The sequence below is a fragment of the Sciurus vulgaris genome (genome assembly GCF_902686455.1).
Source record: "Sciurus vulgaris genome assembly, chromosome: 3".
Lineage (NCBI taxonomy): Eukaryota > Metazoa > Chordata > Mammalia > Rodentia > Sciuridae > Sciurus > Sciurus vulgaris.
The window spans coordinates 103,344,711-103,370,004 of NC_136463.1; the positions used below are offsets into that span (position 1 = coordinate 103,344,711).

Below are 25,294 nucleotides of genomic sequence, written 5' to 3' on the forward strand. Positions count from 1 at the left end.
TGAAAGAAAAGACTGGAAGAAAATTTTAATATTCCTTGAACTCCTTTAAGCACATGAATCCCTTCTCCCAGGAGTTTAAATAGCAGGTTTTCTATTAGTCTTATCCTTTTGCCTATGGATACCACAAGCCATTGGGACTCTAATTTTGTCAGTGGCCTATTAGTTATACCCAGGGCTTTTTCCCTCATGGTACAAGAGCCAGGACAGAAGGAAATGTTATTAGTATACCAAATTGCAAAGTTATACTTGACAGTTTATACTGTCAGTTAGCTGTAAATGGGTTAAATAGGATTTCAGGGCGAGCTTGCAGCATTAACTTTATTGAATATTTACTGTGTCTAACCTTATACTAGACAACTTTCACGTCACTTATCTCCTGTAATGTAATACTTCACATTAAACTTTGTGAAGTAAAAACTTTAGTTATGCCCACTTTACAAAGGGGAAATTGAAAGAGCCAGTGACTTGCTCTGGTTTACATAGGTGGCTGATTGAGACTCAAACACTCATATTTTGTTTACAAGTCCATGCTTTTTCTCCTATACTAATCTTTTATTCCTTGGTGTCGTGCTCAACATCACCAACACAAAGCCTCAAATACAAACAGTCCTTGGTTTGTAAATAAGTTTTGTTCTGTTTCTAAATTAGAAATGTATATGTATAATGTCTTTTGTCATATGTATAATACTAAATTCATTAAGATGAGCCCTCAAGAATATTTCCCAGGTGTGATTTGGCACATATTCAATATTCATAACACAATCTCTATGACAATTGTTAATATTTAGTCAAGCTTTCCATGTGCCAGGCACTACTGTAAGTTTTCTACATAGGAACTTTTTAATCCTTTTAACCACCCTAGGAAATACCAGTATTTTCTCTTTTATTTATATATAAAAGGTAAGGGAGCCTCCTAGAATTGATGATATTTTCATATATGATGTGAAATATGACAGGAAACTGTTGATTAGGATCATTCCAAGGCAGAGGGTATATTGTAGAAGAGATCTTTGAGAACAATAAGCAAAAGGGTTTGTGAATTTTTTAAATTGAAAGTTATAATTAGAGATGGACTGTATCTGAGCTCCTTAGTATTAGATTTTAATCTTTGTTCATGAAAACTTATTTTGCTTTACATCAGTTCTTTAATAATTACCAAAAAATATATTCATCTCTCTCCTTTTTGTTTGGAATTTTGAATCTCTCCTTTAATGGTAATTTTTGTGTGTGTATTTGATATTACAAATTCTTTGTTCTTCTTAAAACACTCAAGTGCATCTAAAAACTGCCTTGTAGATTGTAGGAGTTTAAGACAGTATTAATTCTTTAAAAATTAAATTAGTTATCATCCTTAATACTAGATACACATTAAAAGAGAAACAACAATATATATAATATATATATAATATATGTTATTATATATATATTATATATATAATGTTAACAACATTGAAGCCTAAATAACAAACTTAAATATAATTATATATAGTAGAGTTAATAAATTGTATCTTTGAGAGCCATGTTATATTAACAGCACAAGAAAGGTTTTTGGTAGGTGAGCATTGTTATATCTTCAGATGATTAAACTAGTAATACCTATTTATTTCCTATAACCTGTTTGGAGACATAAGTAATGCCATAGCAAATCTCTATCCTTGAAGAAAGAGAAGTAAGAAATGTAGTTAAATAGATGGACTGAGAGGATAATTAAAATGTGTGCCATTTATGTTTTTGTCCCCTCCCAAGATCTTACAGTGACCCATCTAGGGAGAGGACCTGAAATATCAGGTTTCTGGTAAACCACAAGCACCACCAATCTTACTCAAAAGAAAAAAAAAAAAAAAAAAGTATGTTGATTAAACACAAGCCATGCAGATGAGCTGGTGTGGAATTAAAGTTGTTTCACTTTGCTCTTATATTCTTTTTCACTACGTCGGTCATTTTAGATGCACATGGACACTTCTTTCTTTTATGTTTTCTGTGTTTTATATTGAGTAGGAGTCTCTCTGTGTTGTCCAGGCTGTCCTATGCTGAACTCAGGTTCACCCGCCTCAGCTTCCTGAGTTGCTAGAACTACAGGTGTGTGCCACTGTACCCTGCATGGCATATGAATTTAAGTATTGACACACTGGACACTTTCCCCTTTAGATCAATGAGGGGTGTATCAGCCTTCTTCATAGTAGTGAAAAATTTATATCACAAGATTGAAAATCACTTATAGGATAAAAGCAGGCTTGTAGTAAATCTCGTTATACTTTGCACTATTTTTGTAATATGTTAAATGGATGTACTTTGCTTTTTCCCAGGAGTAAACTATGATTTGAATTCTAATTAATAAATATCTAATTGAAAAGTTATGTTTGAGATGGATTTTACTGCTGTTATTTTGGAAGCTGTTATATTAGAAGTCTCACTTTCTTATTTCTTCCTTCCATTTTCCATATATAATGTGATCAAAATAGGATATTAATGTCATTTATTGAAGTGAGTTTGCTGTGATTTGAGTTAAAATCTCTCTGAGACATGGAACTGGTAACATCTGTATAAGTGCTTTGGCCATTTCGGTCATTCTCCCATAGACTTTCTCTATTACTCCATTGAATAGGAAATAACTGTCCCTCAAGCTACATGTAGATTTTTTCTTTTGTAATTGCTGTTTTGAAATTGGGGATATATTTCTACTTATAAAAGCAACGTAGTAAATTGAACTAAGTTCCTAGGAAAGTATTCATAGAGGTAACATCAACCTAGTCATCTGTAAAAGGGGAAGTGTTGAAAGATTTGGGGTCATTGTTGATAGCTATGTCACAAGAAACAAGAGGAGTCAGTAGAGAAGAGAATGCCAGAAGAAATTCCTGTTATATAACTTGGCCTCTCATGAAGTTTCTAGTTTGGCAATAATGTCTTGAACAAAGTCTTATTTTGGAAAAGCAGGTATTATCGACTAATGTTATTGTACCATCATCACAAAAAATTATGTAAAGTATTCATTTCCTACATCTCTTTCTTGATCTTAAACCTGTGCCATTCCTTGCTTTCTCTGATAGGTGGAAGCTAACCCACAATAAGGGAAGGGTTGAAGAGAAGAATAGAAGTGCAGTACATTAGATAATGTGGAATGGAGGAAAAGGAGGGAGGATAAGCAAAGGAAAGACAGTGGAATGAATCTGACATAATTTTCCCATGTACACATACGAAAACAACACAGTGAATCCCACCACCATGTACATCCATATGAATGGGACTCTTAACTAGAATAAGATATATTCCATGCTTGTATAATTATATCAAAAAGGATTATGCTGTCATATGTAACTAAAAAGAACCAATAAAAAATACCTTTTCCATTCATAACTTTCTTTTGTCTCAATTTTCACATTTCCATATTAATATATTATACTAGTTTTTATATGCCATTTGATCATATTGAAGCAAAATAGGGACAAATAAAAGATTTTAAAGTGTTATAAATCTTAATTTTGACACAATTGTAAGCCATTTTCTGAGGATATACAAAGCAACATGGAAAGGCAGAAATAGGAGCCAGACAAGGTGGTGCATGTGTTTAATCCCATAGCTTGGGAAGCTGAGACAGGAGGATTGCAAATTCAAAGCCAGCCTCTAATTTAGCAAGGCTCTAAGCAACTTGGTGAGACTCTTTCTCAAAATAAAAATTTTAAAGGGGATCTGGGGGGGTTGTACCTCAGTGGTTGAGTGCTTGCATGGATGAGACACTAGATTTAATCCTCAGCAGCACATAAATAAATAAAATAAAGGTATTGTGTCCATCTACAACTAAAAATTAAAAAACAAAAGGCAGGGTAGGAATGTATCTCAGTAGTTAAGTGCCCTTGGGTTCAATCCCTGGTACCAAAAAAGAAAAAAGAACCCAAGTAGACTTGACTTTAATTTCATTTCTACCAGGGCCAGAGCCTTGGCCTCTGTCCCAGCTTTGTTTTTGTTTGTTTGTTTTGTTTTTTGGCAGGGGGGCTTGGGACTGGGTACCAAGGATTGAACTCAGGGGCACTAAACCACTGAGCCACATCCCCAGCCCTGTGTTGTATTTTATTTAGAGACAGAGTCTCATCGAGTTGCTTAGTGCCTCCATGTTGCTGAGACAGGCTTTGAACTTATGATCCTCCTGTCTCAGCCTCCCAAGCTGCTTGGATTACAGGCATGTGCCACCACACCCAGCTGTTTGGTGTTATTGTTGTTCATTTATCTACTAAATGAGGATAACATTGTTGCCCTGAGATTTTAATGATGATTAAATAACATTTGGGGGAAGTATATGTCATAACTCAGAATCTTAGTAAATATTAGTTGAATCTAGATCAGATTTTCACAGGTTGGGAAGAAGTTTTAACTTTTTGTTGGGGGGTACTGAAGCCTTTGTTGGCTAATTTGTTTTGGTATGGACATTGAATCAAGGGTCGTTCTACCACTAAACTGGGTCCCCAGCCCATTTTATTTTTATTTTGAGAAAGGGTTTCACTAAATTTCTGAGGCCATCCTTGAATTTGAGATCCTCCTTCCTTAGTCTCCTGAATCACTGGGATTAAATTTTTATTATTTTAAGACATGCAGTTCTTGTGGCTAAGTATTATAGTTTATCCTATTTATTAGGAATATGATGTCAGGCACTCTGAATTCTGAACATCTGATTGGTAAAGGCCTAATGAATTCCACAAGTGCTCCCTCTGGAGATAAAGGCCTCTGGAGGCTTCTGAGCCTCCAGGTTGCCTCTTTGCCAATATATAGCATCCACACTGAGAGGAAGATGTTTTCCAGGCACGAAAGCAGAAACATAAAGCACGTTTTTCTATAGAAATTATGCTAGGATTAGGATTGTTTTGTCATATTTTTCTCCCAAAATTACCATAATTAAACAATTGTACATTTATGAAAGTATACTTTCTATATCTCATAACAAAGGGACCTCTCCTAGATCTTCACTAGTTTATGGATATCTGTCATCTTGCCCTTCATTCTGAGTCAGCAATTTGAAAAAGGTAAACTTCCTTCAACCTGTTTCACTTCCAAGCAAACAAACTATATACTCAGATGAGCTGTTAATGAAGCAGTATTGTTGTAGCTTTAAAATTTTTATTGGATTAATGTAGAACCATAGAAGTTTTTTTTTTTTTTTCATATTTATATGTAGTTTCGGAGAGAATGAAAAACTTAAAAACAATAGACCAAGGAGGGGGAAAAAATCTTTAGGTAGAATGCTAAAGGAGCTTTAAAAAAAATGTATCATGTTCACTTTCCCCCTTTTCCTAAATTTCCTTAATTTAGTGAGGCATGTCTTTTAGAACGTAACTTTTTGAGACTTTTTCTTGAATGAATATCCATTTCATATTAATGAAATTGTTAAGAATACTAACAGCCAAGGCTTACTTCTTTTTAAAATATTTTTTAGATGTTTATGGACTTTTATTTTATTCATTTCTTTATATGTGGTGCTGAGAATCGAACCCACCACCTCACACATGGTAGGCAAGTGCTTTACCACTGAGCAACAACCCCAGCCCATGGCTTACTTCTTAATATATAGCCATATCCAAACATTTTCTCTCTGGTATTCTCTTAGAAAATGATTTAAAAGTAGATACACAGTTTCGACATATGCTCATGTTGGGAGGTGATGCAGGGCTAATACTTCCTGAAGGTATTATTTGTGATGAAGATGTATTTATGATGTGGTGTTCTGATCAGAAGCTCTGCAAATTTTTAAAACATATTATTATTTTTTAAATTATTCATGGAAAGAACATTTGAGAGGAAATGAGGAAACCTGGATCTTGGACAGCCTTCTGTCACTGACTCTGACCTTCAGAAATCAACCTTTATGTTCTGGGTTCTCTTCATCTTAAAAAGGAAGGCCACAGTTTCAAGGATTGCTCAGGTTCATTCCAGCTATAAACCTTTATTCTCATTATTAAAATTTGAGATAATATTAGTCATGCTCTACCTAAAATTATTGTTTTACCCATAAGTTATCTACAGTTTTATATTGCAAACTTGTTTTTAAAATGTATTAAAAATTCAATCTTGTTCATTTTTTCTTAAATGTTTACTATTTAATGAACTATATTTCTTTTCCAGACTTCATTTTGAAAAGAAAACCTTTTCTTAATTAAATCTCCACCATTCTCAATTCCTGCTACCTCTACTCCATCATTAGGTCTGCCCTTCCCCCAAAACCTATTCCCAGTCCTACTCCCACACTTAAAAATTAACACTGACCAACCAAAGAAGTACATAGATTCTGCTACTCTCTGCAGTAGCAATAGACTTAATGCTTGACAGCCATGTTGTGAAAATGTAAATCAGAGGAAGGAAGTAAATGCCTGCATAATTAACCCCAAAAATATGATTTACAGCATAACACAGTCTACCAGGAAATGTCATTTCTTCATTTTCACATACATACCTGCTTTCCACCTTTTCTTCCCTATGTTTTCTGCAAAAATTAATCAAAACCAAAGTTTGGTTTTATAACTACAAATATTGGTCTTGAGACAGATATGTCACTTACATTATTAACTTTTTTACTGACACATTGCGTTTTCCAAACATTACTACTCTGAAATGAAAACACATTGTGGGCAGTATGTGAACAGAAACACCACTATCTCACCTGCAGGGCTTAAGACTTATCCATCCAGTTTATTTCAGCTATCCTTGCTGCTGTAATCTCTAATCCATGGTGAGACATTGAGCAAAGTAAGTTCCATAAAGAATATTTTCAGACATGGCATCTCACTGACCAAAGAAGCTCTGACATTATGGTGATTCTAGTGTCTGGACCTTCAGCACCTGTCACCTGAACCCAAGAAACATAAGTGATATGAAGCATTCCCAAAAAAGGAAGCCCTAAATTTCAAATCAGAAGACTACTAAGAGGGACCAAGAAATGATTTAAACAGCTAAGGAAAAATTCAAAACTTTTACTAAGAGAATTTTTATTACATGAAGAATTGTCCACTCAAAGTATCTTTGAATCTTCCAAATGAGTTTAAACCATACTTTAAAAAAAAAAAAAAAACTATCGTCATGTTGAAATAGGAGTATATCCATTTGTTGAAGGACAAGTTAGATAAATTATTTGGGGTGATGCTTCATATGCTTGATCCTGGTGACTATCCTTGCTATAGTTTGGGCTATTACAAATCTGTAAGGACCTTTCTTCAAAGAGATCATAGACTGATAAAATTGTTTGAACATCTCTATGTCCCTTGTATCCAGGTACCAGACTCCTGTTTTGTTAACATTTGATTTGAGAATTTGAAAACTGCCTTACTACTAATAATACTTAGGTATTTTTATCATACATTCTGCTTGCAGTTAAAACTAGTTTGCCCAGTTTTTGCCACCATTCAGGGTATGTGAATGATCTGTTTATATGCTCTTGGAGCCAATTTCTATTATATGCACATCAGGCTTCAAAAGGCCAACCCCTGCATCTAAGATGCTTTTGAGTTCCTGGAAGCCACTGGAAGATCTTAAGCAATGAATGATTGGCAGATTTTGCCATGTAAATACCTCAGCTTCCTTGGCTCTCGCTTAAGCATTTCTTAAGACTTATGTCTTGCACCATTTGCCAAAGTTTTCCCCATAGGATTAAGTTTAATTGAACTTCAAGGTAGCTAGCTTAATAATATGCCCTATATTATCTGACGATACGTCTCTTATCATGTTCCCACCCTCCTTCCAGTTATTCTGAACTTCCCAAATAAATATGTTTACTCATCCCTGTGTCAGGGCAGATCTGTTTCTGGGGAACCTCAAGTAAGACATCTGGGTGATTATTTATTTTATGCTGTTATGATAAATTATTGAGAAATGTTTGACAACTATTTAGTATAATAGATCCCTTTCCATGTTTTATAATGCAAAAATGTTAAAATTACTAGCCATTAAATTTCAGTAAAAATTAGCAAAGGTATGTGAATGAAAGGGTCTTATATGATCATCTTTTTAGTAAACTTCTAAATGTAATTTTAAAATACTCAAATCAATATAAGTAGTAAAGTCTTAACATTAGAAGTAAGGAAAATATATTTTAACCAAAAAAAGCATGTGTGTTTTTTATTTCAGAAAAATATATTTAGTTTCTTTGTTTTTTTAATATTATTTATTTATTTTAATTAAAAAATCATAAATTTACATAGGGCAATATTGTTTGATTCATTCTGTTATTTTTTCCCTTCCCCCCACCCCTCCCACCCCTCTTTTACCTCTATACAGTCCTTCCTTCCTCATTCTTACACTCTCCTTATCCCTAACCCTAAACCTAACCCTAACCCTAACGCTAACCCCTCCTAACCCCCCCTTATATGTCCTCATCCGCTTATCAGTGAGATCATTCGTCCTTTAGTTTTTTGAGATTGGCTTATCTCACTTAGCATGATATCCTCCAATTTCATCCATTTGCCTGCAAATGCCATAATTTTATCATTCTTCATGGCAGAGTAACATTCCATCGTATATATATGCCACAGTTTCTTTATCCATTCATCAACTGAAGGGCATCTAGGTTGGTTCCACAATCTGGCTATAGTGAATTGAGCAGCTATGAACATTGATGTGGCTGTATCTCTGTAGTATGCTGATTTTAAGTCCTTTGGGTATAGGCCAAGGAGTGGGATAGCTGGGTCAAATGGTGGGTCCATTCCAAGCTTTCTGAGGAATCTCCATACTGCTTTCCAGAGTGGCTGCACTAATTTGCAACCCCACCAGCAATGTATGAGTGTACCTTTTTCCCCATATCCTGGCCAACGCCTATTGTTGCTTGTGTTCTTGATAATCGCCATTCTAATTGGGATGAGATGAAATCTTAGGGTAGTTTTCATTTGCATTTCTCTTATTACTAGAGATGTTGAACATTTTTTTCATATATCTGTTGATTGCTTGTACATCTTCTTCTGTTCATTTCCTTAGCCCATTTGTTGATTGGATTATTTGTATTCTTGGTGTAGAGTTTTTTGAGTTCTTTATATATTCTGGAAATTAGTGCTCTATCTGAAGTATGAGTGGCAAAGATATTCTCCCACTCTGTAGGCTCTCTCTTCACATTACTGATAGTTTCCTTTGCTGAGAGAAAGCTTTTTAGTTTGAATCTATCCCAGTGGTTGATTCTAGCTTTTATTTCTTGTGCTATGGGAGTCCTGTTAAGGAAGTCTGATCCTAAGCCAATAAGGTGAAGGTTTGGACCTACATTTTCTTCTATAAGATGCAGGGTCTCTGGTCTCATTCTGAGGTCCTTGATCCATTTTGAGTTAAGTTTTATGCAGGGTGAGAGATAGGGGTTTAGTTTCATTCTGTTGCATATGGGTTTCCAGTTTTCCCAGCACCATTTGTTGAAGAGGCTATCTTTTCCCCATTGCATATTTTTGGCACCTTTGTCTAGTATGAGAAAATTGTATTTATTTGGGTTTGTGTCCATGTCCTCTATTCTGTACCATTGATCTACCTGTCTGTTTTGGTACCAATACCATGCCATTTTTGTTACTATTGCTTTGTAGTAGAGTTGAAGATCTGGTATTGCAATACCCCCTGTTTTATTCTTCCTGCTAAGGATTGCTTTAGCTATTCTGGGTTTCTTATTCTTCCAGATGAATTTCATAATTGCTTGCTCTATTTCTGTAAGGTACATCATTGGGATTTTAATTGGAATTGCATTGAATCTGTATAGCACTTTTGGTAGTATGGACATTTTGACAGTATTCGTTCTGCCTATCCAAGAACATGGGAGATCTTTCCATCTTCTAAGGTTTTCTTTAATTTCTTTCTTTAGTGTTCTGTAGTTCTCATTGTGGAGGTCTTTCACCTCTTTTGTGAGATTGATTCCCAAGTATTTTATTTTTTTCGAGGCTATTGTGAATGGGGTAGTTTTCCTAATTTCTCTTTCTGAAGATTCATCACTTATGGATAAAAATGCATTAGATTTATGAGCATTGATCTTGTAACCTGCTACTTTACTGAATTCACTTATGAGTTCTAAGAGTTTTCTGGTGGAATTTCCAGGTTCCTCTAAATATATAATCATGTCATCAGCGAACAGGGATAGTTTGAGTTCCTCTTTTCCAGTTCGTATCCCTTTAATTTCTTTGGTTTGTCTAATTGCTCTGGCTAGAGTCTGAAGAACGATATTGAATAGAAGTGGTGAAAGAGGGCATCCCTGCCGTGTTCCAGTTCAAAAAAAGCATGTGTTTCTAACAAAAAGTTTACTGAGATCTGTGGTCTAAACTGAAACCTTAATATCCTTGAAATGCTCAAATATAAATGTTCAGGAGCAGTTAAAAATGCTAATTGAAAACAATAAAAATGGTAAAGAAATAAAATCCTATGACTTAAAAACTAATAATCAGAGACATAATGTACCAAATAAACTAATAAAATACTTAACAGCTACCTTGATACTAAAAGATGTAATAAAATGACCAAATGAAAGTATTAAGAACAGTCTAAATATACTAAGAGCATTAGAATGAAAATCATTGTAGCATACCAAAAAATAAATTTTAAAAATCAGTCCTTCAAAGCCAGAAATGGTCACAGAGCACTCAAAATCATAATGTAAAAGAAAACTCAGATGTAATCAGAAGAACAGTGAGTCTGGAAAGGGCTGAGAGCTTAACCCCTTTGAAGCAAATAAGCCTACTCTCTTCATCTTTGGGGAAGGTGCCAGGCAACAGCCTAGTCACTGGTGGTAGTTCAGTTTTAGAAGCCCAAGCTGAAACCAGACTAAAACCTGATAAGCCAAAACCAATTTGAAACTATGTTTAAAAATAAAAAAAGTGCTTCCTCTGAAAAAAATTGGGAGGATCAAGCTCATGTCAGGGACCCCAGGCTCCTGCTACATTTTTCATTCTTTACATAACATTCCATAAAAGCTGATGATACATATGTAAGTTAGAAAACAAAAGGTAACCTCTCAGACAATGAATCAAAATGCAGTCTGTTAAAAATTAAAAGCTAAATAAAAAATAATAAAATAAATAAAAATGTAAAAAGAAAAAAAAAAGATAACCTCTCAGGAACATTAGCTGCGATGAAACTTTGATAACATTTAAAACCTTTGACAGTAGGCAGTTCATTTTTTTTATATCTTCACAAGGCTTATCTGTCTCAGCTTGCTTTTTCTCAATCCACCTGTGTGTAAGATAAATTCAGTATACATTTTTTGTTCTTTGCTCAGCTTGACCAGTTTTGTCTTTATCACAAATTGAGAAACTATCATGTATTTTTTCTGAAAGTTTTTATTATTTAAAAATCTTAGCATTTTATGATTCATGTAACTCCAAAGCCAGTACAGTATCAGGATTAGGGATTTAGAGCATAATTACCTGGTTCTACCACTTAATAGTGGTGTGACCTAGAGCAATTTAGCTGATCTCTTTCCCTTAATTTCCTCATCTGTTAAGTGAGGATGGTAAGAGCATACTAACTCAAACATCATTTGAGGATTAAAAAACTTAAACATTCAGTGTTTAAAATAGTGCCTGGTGAATAGAAGTGTTCTCTCTCTCTCTCTCTCTCTCTCTCTCTCTCTATATATATATATATATATATATATATATATATATATATAATTTTTTTTTTAATGTGGTAATGGGTATTGAAACCATGGCCTCAACCATCCCCAGCTTAACGTGTGTTAATTTTTTTCACGTACAAGAATAGTACATTCTGGGTAATATTAGAATTTGTAAAATTCTTGTGATAGAATAATCATTCTTATGTAGTGATTATCATGGGGGAAATGCATTCTAGTTAAGAGACCTATGTCTTCAGAAATCAATATTTGAAACACCATGATTTTTTTCCATATTTTTTAGTGGCACATTCTACTTGTACAGAACAGCCAGATTTGTTTTTATGTATTCACACATGCACATGATATAACAATACAATTTGGCCAATGTAATTCCTCAGTATTTCTCCTTTCCCTTCTCTCCTCCCTCCCACTGGCACCCAGTTATCTCCCTTTGATTTTGATGATATCCAGTCCATCTTTGTTTTCCTTTCTGCTCTCTAACTTCCACATAGGAGAGAAAATACACAAACTTGACTTTCTGAATTTGGTTTATTTTTCTTAAAATGATATTGTTAAGTTCCATTCATTTTCCTTCAAGTGGCATAATTTCATTCTTCTTCATGGTGATTAAAACTCCATTATATATATATATATACCACATTTTATTTATTCATTCATCCATTGATGAACATCTAGTCTTGTTCCATAGTTTGGCTATTAAGAATTGTGCTGTTTTTATCCTGGGTATGCATGTATCAATATAGTATAATGACTTTAATTCTTTAGGATAAATACTGAAATGTGGTATAACTGTCATGTGATATTTCCATTCCTAGCCTTTGGAGGAGCCTCCATACTGATTTCCATAGTGGGTTGTACTAATTCACAACCCCACCAACAATGTAAAAGTATCCCATTTTCTCCACATCCTTTCCAGCATTTACTATCATTTGTATTCTTTTTTATATTTTTTTTTTGTTTTTTAGTTGTAGGTGGATTCAGTACCTATATTTTATTTTTATGTGGTGCTGAGGATCAAACCCAGGGCCTCACCTATGCTAGGCAAATGCTCTAACACTGAGCCACAACCCCAGCCCCTATTGTTTGTATTCTTGATTTGAAATGAAATCTCAGTGTGGTATTGATCTGCTTTTTCTAATTGCTAACAGTGTTGAACATTTTTCATTTATTTGTTGATCATTTGTATTTCTTCTTTTGAGAAGTATCTGTTTAGTAGTTTATTTGCCCATTATTTGAATTGCATTTTGGTTTTGATGAAACAACACAATTATCTTTTTTCATGTAGTGATTGCTATGTTTCTAGTAAGGAAACAAAAGTAAATGTTATGCTACTATGTGCTAATAAGAACTTTACATCATTTTGTGTAATCCACAAACATTCCTAGTGGGTAGCTATAATAACTTCATTTCAAAGAAAAAGTTGAAATCTGAATTTTTTTTTAGGATTTGAAATATAGTTAGGGTAGCTTGATGAAATTTGTCATTATAATAGTGTTTTGCTTTAGGATACTAGTGTTTTATGTGTCTAAAATAGTATTACCATTAAAATATTTGACAATATGTGGCCTTAGGATCGCCTAACTTTTGTCAGTCAAAACAAAAATATCTCTCACTTTCTCTGCTTCTCTCTCTCATCTCGTCTTCATTTCTTTATCTTGCTTTCTTACTCAGCATCATAGGCCCACTTTCTCTTTCATCATCAACAAGAATATCTTCTGCTGAGCTAAAGAATTCTTTTGCAGTGTTTATTTGGTAATTTTTTGTTTGTTTTGTTTGTCATGTTAGCCTACCTACCAATGATTTGTAACATTCATTTTTAACTTGCATTTAGCTAAACATGTTAGTTAATAGATTGCTTACTGGTATGACTGATGCCTATATTTTGCCATGTTGCCTTAGAATTTTAAAAAATTCATGATACCTATTAAATACTTAAATTTTCAGTTGTGTGCCTCCAAAAGGGGGCAGTATAGCTTTGGTGTTTAATTTGTGAGTGCTTTTGCTTTCTTGCTTGCTCCTAACAGTTTCTAGTGACTGAAATCATGGCAGGGACCTTTAAGGTTATCATGATTCAGGGAATTTAAGTATACCCTCTGATGCTTAAATTCCTCTTTGCTATCCTTCTCTCCTTCCCAGTAATTGTATTTATATTTTTAGCAAAATCCTGAATAGTAAAATCAGCAGTAGTTGTCACTGTTGATTTTCTTCCCTTCCCTTCATTTTCCTCTTCCATAGTACTTTCCAGCATGAAAAATATTTAATTTCTAGCATTCTGGAAATGTAGACAGTTACCATTGGTGATCATAATGAGAAAAAATGTGATGTTTGATTAAAAAAGGAAGATGATGTCAGTGATAGTAATTTTTTAAGGAAGCCATAAAAAGAGGCTGCTACTATAGGAAAAGGGAACCTGGAATTTTAAACTGTACTCCACTGAAAAGAGATTTGTTGTTAGAAATGTATAAGAGAAACCACTGAGGCAGGACTCTAAGAGTGGTAAGAAAAGAACTTGAGAATATATGAAAAAGCATAAGCATAATCCTAGTTATAAATTTCTAAGGGTGCAAACATTTGGATGGAGGCAGACAGCAAGGTCACTAATATATATGTAGTATATTATTTCCCAGAGTAATACAGTTTTTTATAAGTATTTCTGTGACACTGCCCTAGAAGAATTTCTGAAAAGTTCTAGTGAACAGGAAAGAATAAATGGAAATGATTACTAAAGTTAAGATGATGAATTGTTATTGATCTTGTCTTGTTTGCTATCCTTTCTGAAATTTTTGTTTAGTGAATCTAAGCCTATTAACATGGACTTTTATGTGCATATGATCTCCATCTTCCAATCCTTTTTTTCTTTGTAATATATTCAGTTTTCAACCTTAAGTTCTCAATTCATAGGGGTTTTCAAGAATAATATTTTAGAAGTCAGGAAGAGACTATATAAAATTAAAGAATGAGCAAATAGTACATTCACTGGGTCCCAACCTTATTAACTCATTGTCTCTCATGTCATAGTGTTAGAATGTACTATCTTGCAAGTATATTTGGCAAAGCATTATACTTCTTTCTCTCTGAAAAAACTCTGAAGGTATTTGAATATAATTATATACAAAAATCACTGGTATTCCCTTAGCAATGGATAACATTAAGGTGGACTATCAGAACCAAATTGATTGTTTATTCCAACTGAAGAGATACCCTGTACATATTCAATGAACACTTTTAGGAAATGCTAATAGAAAAAAAGGAGAAAAAAGCATGCTTACTTTACATTCTCTAATGAAAATATTTGATTTCCTATTACTACTTTGATTAACCTGGGTGGTATCACTTTCATAAATAGAATTTCAGTTTCTCTGTACTTTAAATAAAACTTCTTAGTAAAGCTATCTGGACACTTTGAAAGAAAGCTAAAGACACATTATGGTAGACAGGTTTAAAAATTACATTTGAGGCTTTGTTTTTGAAAGTGATTTACGGATACCTAATAAGGGACTCTTCTGCTCTTTACCAGAAAAATATAAAAATTGCATTAATACCATTAAAGAAGTAATTCAAGGTTTATTAGAAGAGTAATCTGGAGTATACATACTAATGCTCTTAACTGGTACTGAGCAATGAATTGAATCTGCACAAACTAAAATTTATCTGTTATAAAAACAGTTGAGAAAATAAATCTTCTATGGATAGCATGATTAGAACTCTTGTTATGCTGAAGAAATTTGAAATCTTTAAAAAAGCAAACATAGGCTAAAATATTTTTAATTATTTGAATGTTTGATTTCTGTTGAAATAAAGGACCTGAAATTTTATTTTATTTTATAATTTCTTGCTATGATCTGTTTTCATTCAACCGTGTCTGAAATCTGTGAATTAGCATTTTTTTGAAGTTTCTCATTGGATCAAAATTAATAGAATCCTGAGAGCTGTGAAAGTTGAATACTTACTAATGCTGTGAAAACAAATCACTGGTCTAGGTTGTGGCTCGGTGGTAGAGCACTTACCTACAGGTGTGAGGGAGGCTTTGGGTTCCTCAGTACCACATAAAAATAAATAAATAAAGGTATTTTGTCCATGAAAAAAAAAATCTATAAAATTTGTTTAGTTATAGTCCAGTACCTAAGAGAGGTTAGAAAGTATTATTTTTTTCTTACTCAAATAGCCATATTTTAAAATTGGGATTGTTGTAATATTTTAAGAAGGCATTTTTTTATGAGAGAATTGATAATTTGCTAAAACCACAAATTTACAACTCCGAGTTGAACCATTCTTAGTGTGATTAGGCATATAGAACATTACAGTCACAAGCAGTACTGAAGTTTTTAAGATATACTTTTAGTATCACAGAGGCTTTATTGTTTACATTGCTCAGAAAAAATAGATATGTAGAGCTAAATGAATACTTTGAGGACATTTTTTTGTGAGGAAGGAAAGTTAGAAGTGAATCACCATGGCATTCCCTTTGCAGATGGGAAACCTGAAAACCCCTGCAAAACAGTAGAGGGTGTAAAACAGTAATTGATACAAAGCCATGTTAATGAGGCTTCTAAGCTGTGGGAGATTTAATTTACTCAATGGGTCCTTCAAGGAATACCTCTGTTAATTTTACTATGGAACCTTGGGCAAGTAACTTATCTCTCTGTTCCTTAGTTTCTTTAACTGTAAAATATAGGTGATAAAACTAATTAGGATTGTTAGAATTAAATTAATAATACTACTTAGAATTTAGAACTCAATAAATGTTAACTAGTAATGAATTGAAAAGCAGGGAAGAAATTTTAACAATTTATTTGACAAACCTTGGTGATAATTAATCATAATATACAGAAACTTGTATTTTTTTAATCATTAGAGTAATTTGATTGATTTATTTTTTTTCTAATGTAGAATATTATGTGTAATTTACAAAGTCATTGGTTCCTATTAAAATATGTAGGGAAAAACATTAGTCATAAACAGTAGATTGATTTTATATTGCTGTAAAACCAGAGAGCATTAGGAGTGCATTCATACAAAAAAATTAATGAAAATTATTAGTAGTACCACTTCCAAACTAGGTAAGGAAGATGAGTGGTAAAGTTTAGTAGTCTTTCCAGTTTTAGTAGTTATGGAGGTCACCATAATTGTTATGTATAGCAAAGCCTCAGATATAGAGTTTTCTTTTAGTAGTTATGTTAGTGTACGTGTGTTCTAGGGGGAAATGCTTCAAGACTTTTTCTTTATAAAAAATTTTGCCTTTGTATTTCAACAGAAAAAAAAATGATGTTATTGAAGTGCATTCCAATTCTCCATGCCACCATTAATTTTAAAATTTAAATTATGAAGCATTGAGATCATATTTCTAGTTATAAATGAGGTTTAAAATGAGTTATGAGGGTTTAAGTATTTCATGATGGAATATAGCCTCATTTTCCCCCCATAAATTGTTTTACTGATTATCTACTATACAGTTTACTTATGAGGATAGCAGAGTTTACAAAGTCCATAATTCATAAACATTATTTTAGTTTTTATACATCAATTTATTGCCAAAGTTCTATTTACTCTATGTTCAAAATTCAATGCTAAACCAGTAGGTTTGGTGATTATCTTTTAAGATTAGAAATGTAACCCTCAGTCATCAAGGAAAAAAAAAAGTAAACCAATATCCCTGATGAACACAGATGCAACAATCCTTAATAAAATATTAGCAAATCACATTCAAAAACATATTAAAAAGATAATACAGGCAAGGGATATAGCTCAGTTGGTAGAGTGCTTGCCTAGCATGCACAAGGCCCTGGGTTCAATCCCTAGTACCACCAAAAAATAATAATAATAATAATAATAATAATAATAATAAATAAAATAACAATAATAATAATAATAATATACCATGCGCAAGTAGGTTTTATCCCAGAGATGCATGGTTGCTTCAAGATATGCAAATCAATTAATGTAATTCACCTCATACATATAACTAAGGACAATAATGACACCATCATCTCAATAGATGGAGAAAAGACCTCTGATAAAAAGCCAGCACCCATTCATGTTAAAAATCCTGGAAAAACTAAGGATAGAAGGAACTCACCTCAACATCATACAGGCTGTATATAACAAACCCAAAGCCAACATCAAACTGAATGGAGAAAAATTGAAACCATTTCCTCTAAAATGAGGAACAAGACAAGGATGTCCACTCTCACCACTCCTTTTCTATATTCTTTCTCAATCTCAAGCCATAGAAATCAGACAAGAAATTAAAAGGCAAATATGAAAAGAGGTCAAATTATCTGTGACTGCTGATGACACGACCTATATATCTAGAAAAGTCAAAAAAAAAAAAAAACTACCTGAAGTTAAATATTTCAGGAAAATAGCAGAATACAAGATCAACAGCATAAATCAATAGCTTTCCTATACTCCAACAGCAATTGTGCTGAGAAAGAAATCAGGAAAACAATCCCATTCATAATAACCTAAACAACAACAACAAAAAAAACCTTAGGACTTAATCTAACCAAGGAAGTAAGAGGTCTTTACAATGAAAATTATAGAACACTGAAGTAAGAAATTGAAGAAAACCTTAGAAGATGGAAAGGTTTTCCATGTTCTTGGATAGGCAGAATTAATATTATCAAAATGACCATATTATCAAAAGTGCTATCCCAATCAAAATTAATCAGTGCAAACCCAATCAAAATATCTATGGCACCTGGGATTGTGGCTCAGTAATAGAGCGCTTGGCTACCACGTGTGATAAACTGGGTTCCATCCTCAGCACCTTAAAAGAATTAATGTATAAAATGGAGGTATTGTGTTCATCTACAACTAAAAAAAAGTTAAAAAAACAAAAACAAGAAAAACAAAATATCTATGACATTTTTCAAAGAACTAGAAAAAAAAAAAGTCCGTAAATTCATTTTGAAGAATAAAAGCCCAGAATAGCCAAAGCAATATTGAGCAAGAAGAGTGATGCTAGAGGCATCACAATACCTGATCTCATATTATATTACAGACCTGTAGTAACAAAAACAACATGGTATTGACATCATCATAGACATGAATATGAACGGAATGGAAGGCACAGAGACAAACCCACGTACTTAGTAATCTGATTCTTAATAAATGTGGAGAAAAGAGCCAATTTAGCAAATGGTGCTAGCAAAACTAGATATCTATATGTAGAAGAGTGAAACTAGATCCTTGTCTCTCACCCTGCACAAAAGTCAAATAGAATTAATCAAAGACTTAGGAATTAAACCAGGAACTTTGCTCCCTCTAGAAGAAAACATAACAGTGCCAACACGTTGGTGCCAGCATCAACTTTCTTAACAAAGTCTATAGCTCTAGAAGTAAAACCAAGAATCAGTAAGTAGGATGGCTTCAAATTAAACAGTTTCTGCATGGCAAAGGAAATGATTAAGAGCATGAAAAGAGCCTACAGAAAAGGAGAAAATCTTTCCCAGCTACTTTTCTGATGGGGGATTAATATCCAGAAAGAACTCAAAAAGCTTAACACACACACACACACACACACACACACACACACATACACAAAATCAACAAATAAACAAAAGAACTAAACAAACATTTTTCAAAAGAAGAAGCACAGATATCCAACAAATTTGTGAAAAAATGCTCAACACTCTAGCAATCAGGGAAATGCAAATCAAAACTGCATAAGATGTCATCTTACTCCAGTCAGAATGGCAATTATTAAGAATACAAATAATAATAAATGTTGGCAAGGATATGGGGAGAAGGTACACTCATATATTGTTGATAGGACTGCAAATTATTACAACCACGCTGGAAAGCAGTATGGACATTTCTGATTTTGGTATCACTTTGTTAAAGACAACTTTTATTAATTTTCTCCTATAGAGTAGCATTTTCTAAAAATATTTTTTCTGGGTTTTTTCCCTTTTGCTAGTTTTAAATTAAAGTTTTAAATTAAATCAATGTTTATGTAGTCTTAACTATAGATCTTTAACTTTTTTTTTTCATTGAGCTTCTGTGACTTATAAAAAGGGGAGGGGGCTTTGTAAAATGGAAGTAATAAGACCAGAAATCGAATAAAAAAAAAAGAACTGGGAATGACACCACCATATGACCATTCTTTCTTTATCCAAAAGAACTAAAATTGGCAAACAATAGTGATAAGCCATCTTAATGTTTAAAGCAGAGTAATTCACAATGGCCAAATTATACCAGACCAGATCCCTGTCAGTATGATGGATAGGTTAAGAAAATGTGATATGTATATACAATGGAGTTTTACTCAGCCATGAAGAAGGAAATTATGGTTTTTGCCAATAAATGAATGGAAATAGAGAACATCTTGCTAAGTGAAATAAGCCAAACTAAGAAAATCAAGGGTTGAATGTTTCCTCTAATATGCAGAAGCTATGGCCAAATAAGTGGAAAAGGAGCAGGAATCAGATATCATAAACATACAGAGACCAGTGGAGTAGAAGGAGGAGATCAAGAAAGAGGGAAGAGGAACAGGAAAGAGGAGGAAAAGTGGAATGGATTTGACAAAATCATGCTATGTGCTTATATAAATGTAACACAGTGAGTTCCACCTTTATATCTATAAAGCACCAATTAAAAATAAATAAACAAATAAGTGAAAAGAAGACCAATAGAGTAGAGGAAGGAGAGGGGGAGAAAAAAAGGAGGAGTACTAGGGACTGAAGTGGAGTAAATTAAATTCCATGCATGAATGAAAGAAAGAAAACTAGAAGAAGAAATGTAGACTTAGACTAAAACTAAAAAACTATTTTTATAAATGCAAACAATGAGTCTAGTAATAGCATTCATAAATGCTTAGAGCACTGTTTTACAAGGAGAGTAGACCTGTTTTATAATCACCAAGGATACCTATAAAAAAAGAGAATCTGTGACCTCAACCTAGTTCTCACAAATCAGAATCACTGAGCATGTCACCTGAGGGTCTATATTTTAAAGTACTACATGTAGTCCTTAAATGAATTATAGTGAGATTTCTTGCAACTACCAATTAGACCGTGCTTGGATCCATGTATTTTCACGTATTACATGGTTGTTGAAGTATATGTATATGTTTGTGTGTGTCATGAAATTTTGGGAAGTCATTTTGTATATTTCATAGGTTAACAAGTATAAATATCTCATAAACTTCTATAGACATTTTATGGAAGTTAATGTCCTATTAGTATGTAGAAACTAAGCCAGTAGTTCTTGTGAGATTGTTTCTCAATCAGAAGAAAAGAGAACCTTCCTTAATCCACTTTAAAAAAAGAAAGAAAGAAAAGAAAAACCTAGGCTGGACATGGTAGCACATGCCTATAATCCCAGCAACTCTGGAGACTGAGGAAGGAGCATCTAAGTTGGAGACCAGCCTCAGCAACTTGGTGAGACCATGTCTCAAAATAAAAAATAAGGGCTAGAGATGTGGGTCAGTGGTTAAGTACCTCTGGGTTCTATCCCTGGTACCACAAAACACAATAAAATAAACATAAACGTAAGACCTGGCCCCCACTTTGTAATAATTAAATCAGACTATCTTAAGAATCAATTTAAGATAAATAAATCAATTTATTTTTTAAGTGCCTCAAGTGCTTTCAGTGTACAGCTACAACCAAGAAATAGGAATCTATACTAATGACAAAAAAAAAAAAAAAAAAACCAATTTCAGTACTAATTCAAAAGTCATTTATGTTTGGCTTGAGAATCTGTAGTACTCAAAACCATATACTAAAAGTATAGCTCAGTAGGGTCCCAATCCTTTTTTCTTAACTGCATTGTCAGGAAATCAAAATCAAGTTTTTAGGGCAAATAACTTTTTCTCTGAATATTCCCATTTGTCTATTGGAGGGAATTTTTTTTTAAAAAAGACCTTTTCTGCTAAACAACTAAGTTGGTGTATTGTTCTGATTAAGAAGTTTAAGTGATAAGGATATTCATGAGAACAGAATATTGAACTTGTTGATTTCTATGATTTTGGTTCAAATGTAATCAAGAATGTTTATCTGTAATAATTTTGAACAAATTAAGTGTTTTCTATGATGGGGCAGTGTTTATGTAGAATATCGGAATCTATGTATTTACAATTATATTTATTTAAATTTTTTCATAGATAAAAATAGTACTATAGAAAGTACTCAGTTTTTTGACGTGAATCAAAATTTATGTTTGACAGTAGTTTTGGTTTCTTCTAAAGGAGAAATCTCAATGTTGTTGCTGTTTATTTACATAAAATATATTCTATACTGCATACTTCCCTCCACTGAAACCCATTAATTTGTCTTTAATAAGGAAGTCAAAATTTCAAGATTTTCTCTTGTATTTAAAATAAATGAAACTACTTATAATTCACATTTTCTTATGCATCTCTTCTAGATGAACCTTGGAGATGTCATTTTCTGCATGTATGAAGTAGATCTTGAAGGGTTTATGGTTTACAGACAAAATCGTTAGAAGTTAGACACTCAAGGTAAGTAATAACTGTAGCCTCATAAATAACTTTATTTAAATTGTTAGGGTTGTCTGATTGTAATTTGACCTGGTAAATTTGCTTATTTTCTATCACTAACCCAGTTCAACTGACTCCCGTCCACATCCGTTCATATCAGAGACAAGCTTTATGCCTTAATACCATCTTGACAGGAAGTATCATATTTCATTTATAATAACCAACTGATTAAAAATGACATTGTTATGAAGGGAGAAAACCAACTAAGAAAAATGAAGAATAAGTGAAGTAGCTTCCATCAAACCCATGAACACAATTTACAGAATGTAACTTGAAAAAATAAAATCTACTATCATCCACTATTTTGTTTTCTTTTTAATGTAATTAATCAGTTCCTTTTAACACATTGAGTTTGTTCTTTACCTGCTCCAGAAAACCCTGTTGTGGGTTTTCACATAGTCATGGTTCCTCTGAATACCAGACCCCTTTTCATTATTTCATGACTCCTCAAAGATCTTTCCTGACCTGGCAAATCCTTTCACTTCATGTGTTCTGTTCATGCCTTCTGTGACTGCTTATAGACTTACCTGAATATACATCTCCGACTACATTTTGATAACATTTCAAGTGTGGTGGAAGGGGTACAAACCTCATAAAAGGTACTTTAAACAATTGTTTGCCAGATGGGGATAATGCAAGCCCAGAGAGTGTGTGGTCTATAAGTGAGGCACTCCTATTGAGCTCTAGGTTCTTGCTGAGTGGGAATGAGAGGGTGCAAAATCAAATGTAGTTTTTTTTCCCCAAAGAAAACAAAAGTTCAGATTTAACAACCTTCATATTTCAATAACACCATAAGATTTTGCCGTAGAAAAAAATCCTGTTTTGCCACTGTATGAACCCAGTAAAATAGTTTATGGCCTCTGGTGCAGTTTTCTTTTTCCTTTATTCTATTTTTCTTTTTTCTTTTTGAGTACAAGTACTTCAAGTCTATTTTTTCCCTCTTTAATTTATGGTTAGCAGCTTAGTGATTTTGCTAGTTTTCTGTGATGAATATTATTGTCAGAAATGATTTTCCTTAAAAAAATAAGTGATATTACTTATTCCTAATTTCTTTCCATAGCTATGTATTGTAAATTGGTTGCTTAGAATAGCTATTTAATTGTCTTTTGAATTATAAGGTTTAGATAATAATTTTTATAGTTCCTTCCCTTTACAGTCTAAATCAGATCCTTTTGATTAAGGAAAAAATGTAATGGACCTTTCCATGGAGAGAAAATAGAGTTAATCACACTTCTCAGTTCATGGCACACTGTCACTATTGGTCATGAAAATTACATCTTATTTTATTTAATGTCTTTTCTACTCCCATTCTCAAATCTCCTAAATCCCATTCTCCAGTGAGAATTTCATATGATATTCTAAAATAATATCTATTTCAGCATTCTTTTTTGTTTGTATTTTCATGTAAGTATTATTGTGTATTTTACAATATCTTTATATGGAAAATGTCAAATTAATAATAAAAATAGAATAATATTATAAAATGTCATGTGCCTATCTCTAGGCTTCAACAGTTATCTTCTTACCAGTTGAGTTTGTCTAACCATCTGTACCCTTTTATTTCCCCCATTTGTATACCTAAAATGTAAATATGCATAAGTGGTATTGTTCCTCCTCTGAAATTGCATATTTATATTCTTTATTCATTTCTTCATTTGGATTCCTGTTCTTAATTAATATGTTGTATGAATTTGTTATATAAGCTATATATTAATTTCCTGATAGTTGTAGATATGAAAAAAATGTCTCCAGGCTTCAACTTTTTAAGTTTAATTTTTTTAAATAGACACCCAGATTTTATATATTTAATTAATAAGACTATCTCAGTCTGTTTTCTATTTTATTTAATCTTATGTTTAAACATGTATTTACGTCGCTGTGTTTACATTGGTTGTAATGGCTACATAGTATTTCATGGTTGATAGCTGTCATGTTTTAATTGTCCATTTTCCCCAATGAATACCACCCAAGTTGTTTCCAATTCCCTGTCATCGCAAACAATACTATGATGAACATGCTCACACTTACTTATCCTGTCATGGGACTTGGCAAGAATTTTTTTGTACTATATATCCAGAAACAGAATTGCTGGGTGAAACAGATATATGTTTATGTTTAAATTAAGAAAGTACTATCAGATGTACCCCCAGTAAATTCTTCGGTCCATGTTCCCAGAAGCCCCTTCATGCCTGCCAGCTATTAACATTATCTAGCTCTCTTGTGTTCTCAGTCTAATGTGTGTAACTTTATAGCTTATTATTTTAATTTGAATTCTTCTATCATTAAATAATGAGTTTGAATCTCTCTTTATTCATTTATCTCCCTTTTAAGGCTTCTCTCTTCTGAAATTGCTTATTTATGTTCTTTATTCATTTTTTTTTATTTGTGTTCCTATATCTTGATTAATATGTACTAGGAATTTGCTTTATAAGCTAAATATTAACTTCCTATTAGTTTAGATATGGGAAAATGTTTTTCCATTCTCAAACTTTTAAATTTTATGCATCATGCTCTTTAAATAGCCACCTAGATTATATATATTTAATTAAATTTTTTTTTATATCTACGGTTGTCACAGAAATGCTACTGAGTTTTTTGAAGTTGACCTTCAGTCCAACAACATTGCCGAACCCTAGTAGTGGTAGTAGTAGTAGTAGTAGTAGTAGTAGTAGTAGTAGTACTACCCAGGATTGAACCCAGGGGTGCTTAATCACTGAGCCACATCCCCAGCCCTTTTTATTTTTTATTTTGAAACTGAGTCTCACTAAGTTGCCCAGGACCTTACTAAATTGCTGAGGGTAGCTTTGAGTCTGTGATCCTCCTGCTTCAGCCTCCCAAGCACTTCCATTTTCTTATTAGTTGCCCTTTCTTTTTATAGTTCCTACTAGAGTTGGTATTTAGAAAGTGACTCAAGAGTTCTACTAGTCCAACTAGTATAATCTTTCTGGAGGAAACCCTAACAAAAGTTGTAAATATGTATGTACCCTTTGACTTAGTGATCACATTTCTGGAAATTTCTCCTAAATATATTATCAAAAATTATCTTATCATGATGTTGGAAAACAACTTAAATGCCCAACATTAGTCAATTTAATAAATTATATTAATATAAAAAACTATTCTGAGTAATATTTTATTTTTTATAAAAATGTATTCCTGTACACACAATCACCAAAGTATAACACAATTTATCTTGTAGGATGAAATGATGGCTGAATATATTT

General features: G+C 32.9%; 1 protein-coding gene across 5 annotated transcripts in view; it reads left to right on the forward strand.

The window, feature by feature from the left end:
* Positions 1-25,294, forward strand: part of MBD5 (methyl-CpG binding domain protein 5) — a 463,202-nt gene that overhangs the window by 130,375 nt on the left and 307,533 nt on the right. For all 5 annotated transcript variants that reach the window (XM_079132466.1, XM_079132465.1, XM_079132468.1 and 2 more), the window contains exon 2: positions 21,938-22,031. The gene's annotated coding sequence lies outside the window, so the exon portion shown is untranslated. The remainder of the gene's footprint in view (positions 1-21,937; positions 22,032-25,294) is intronic.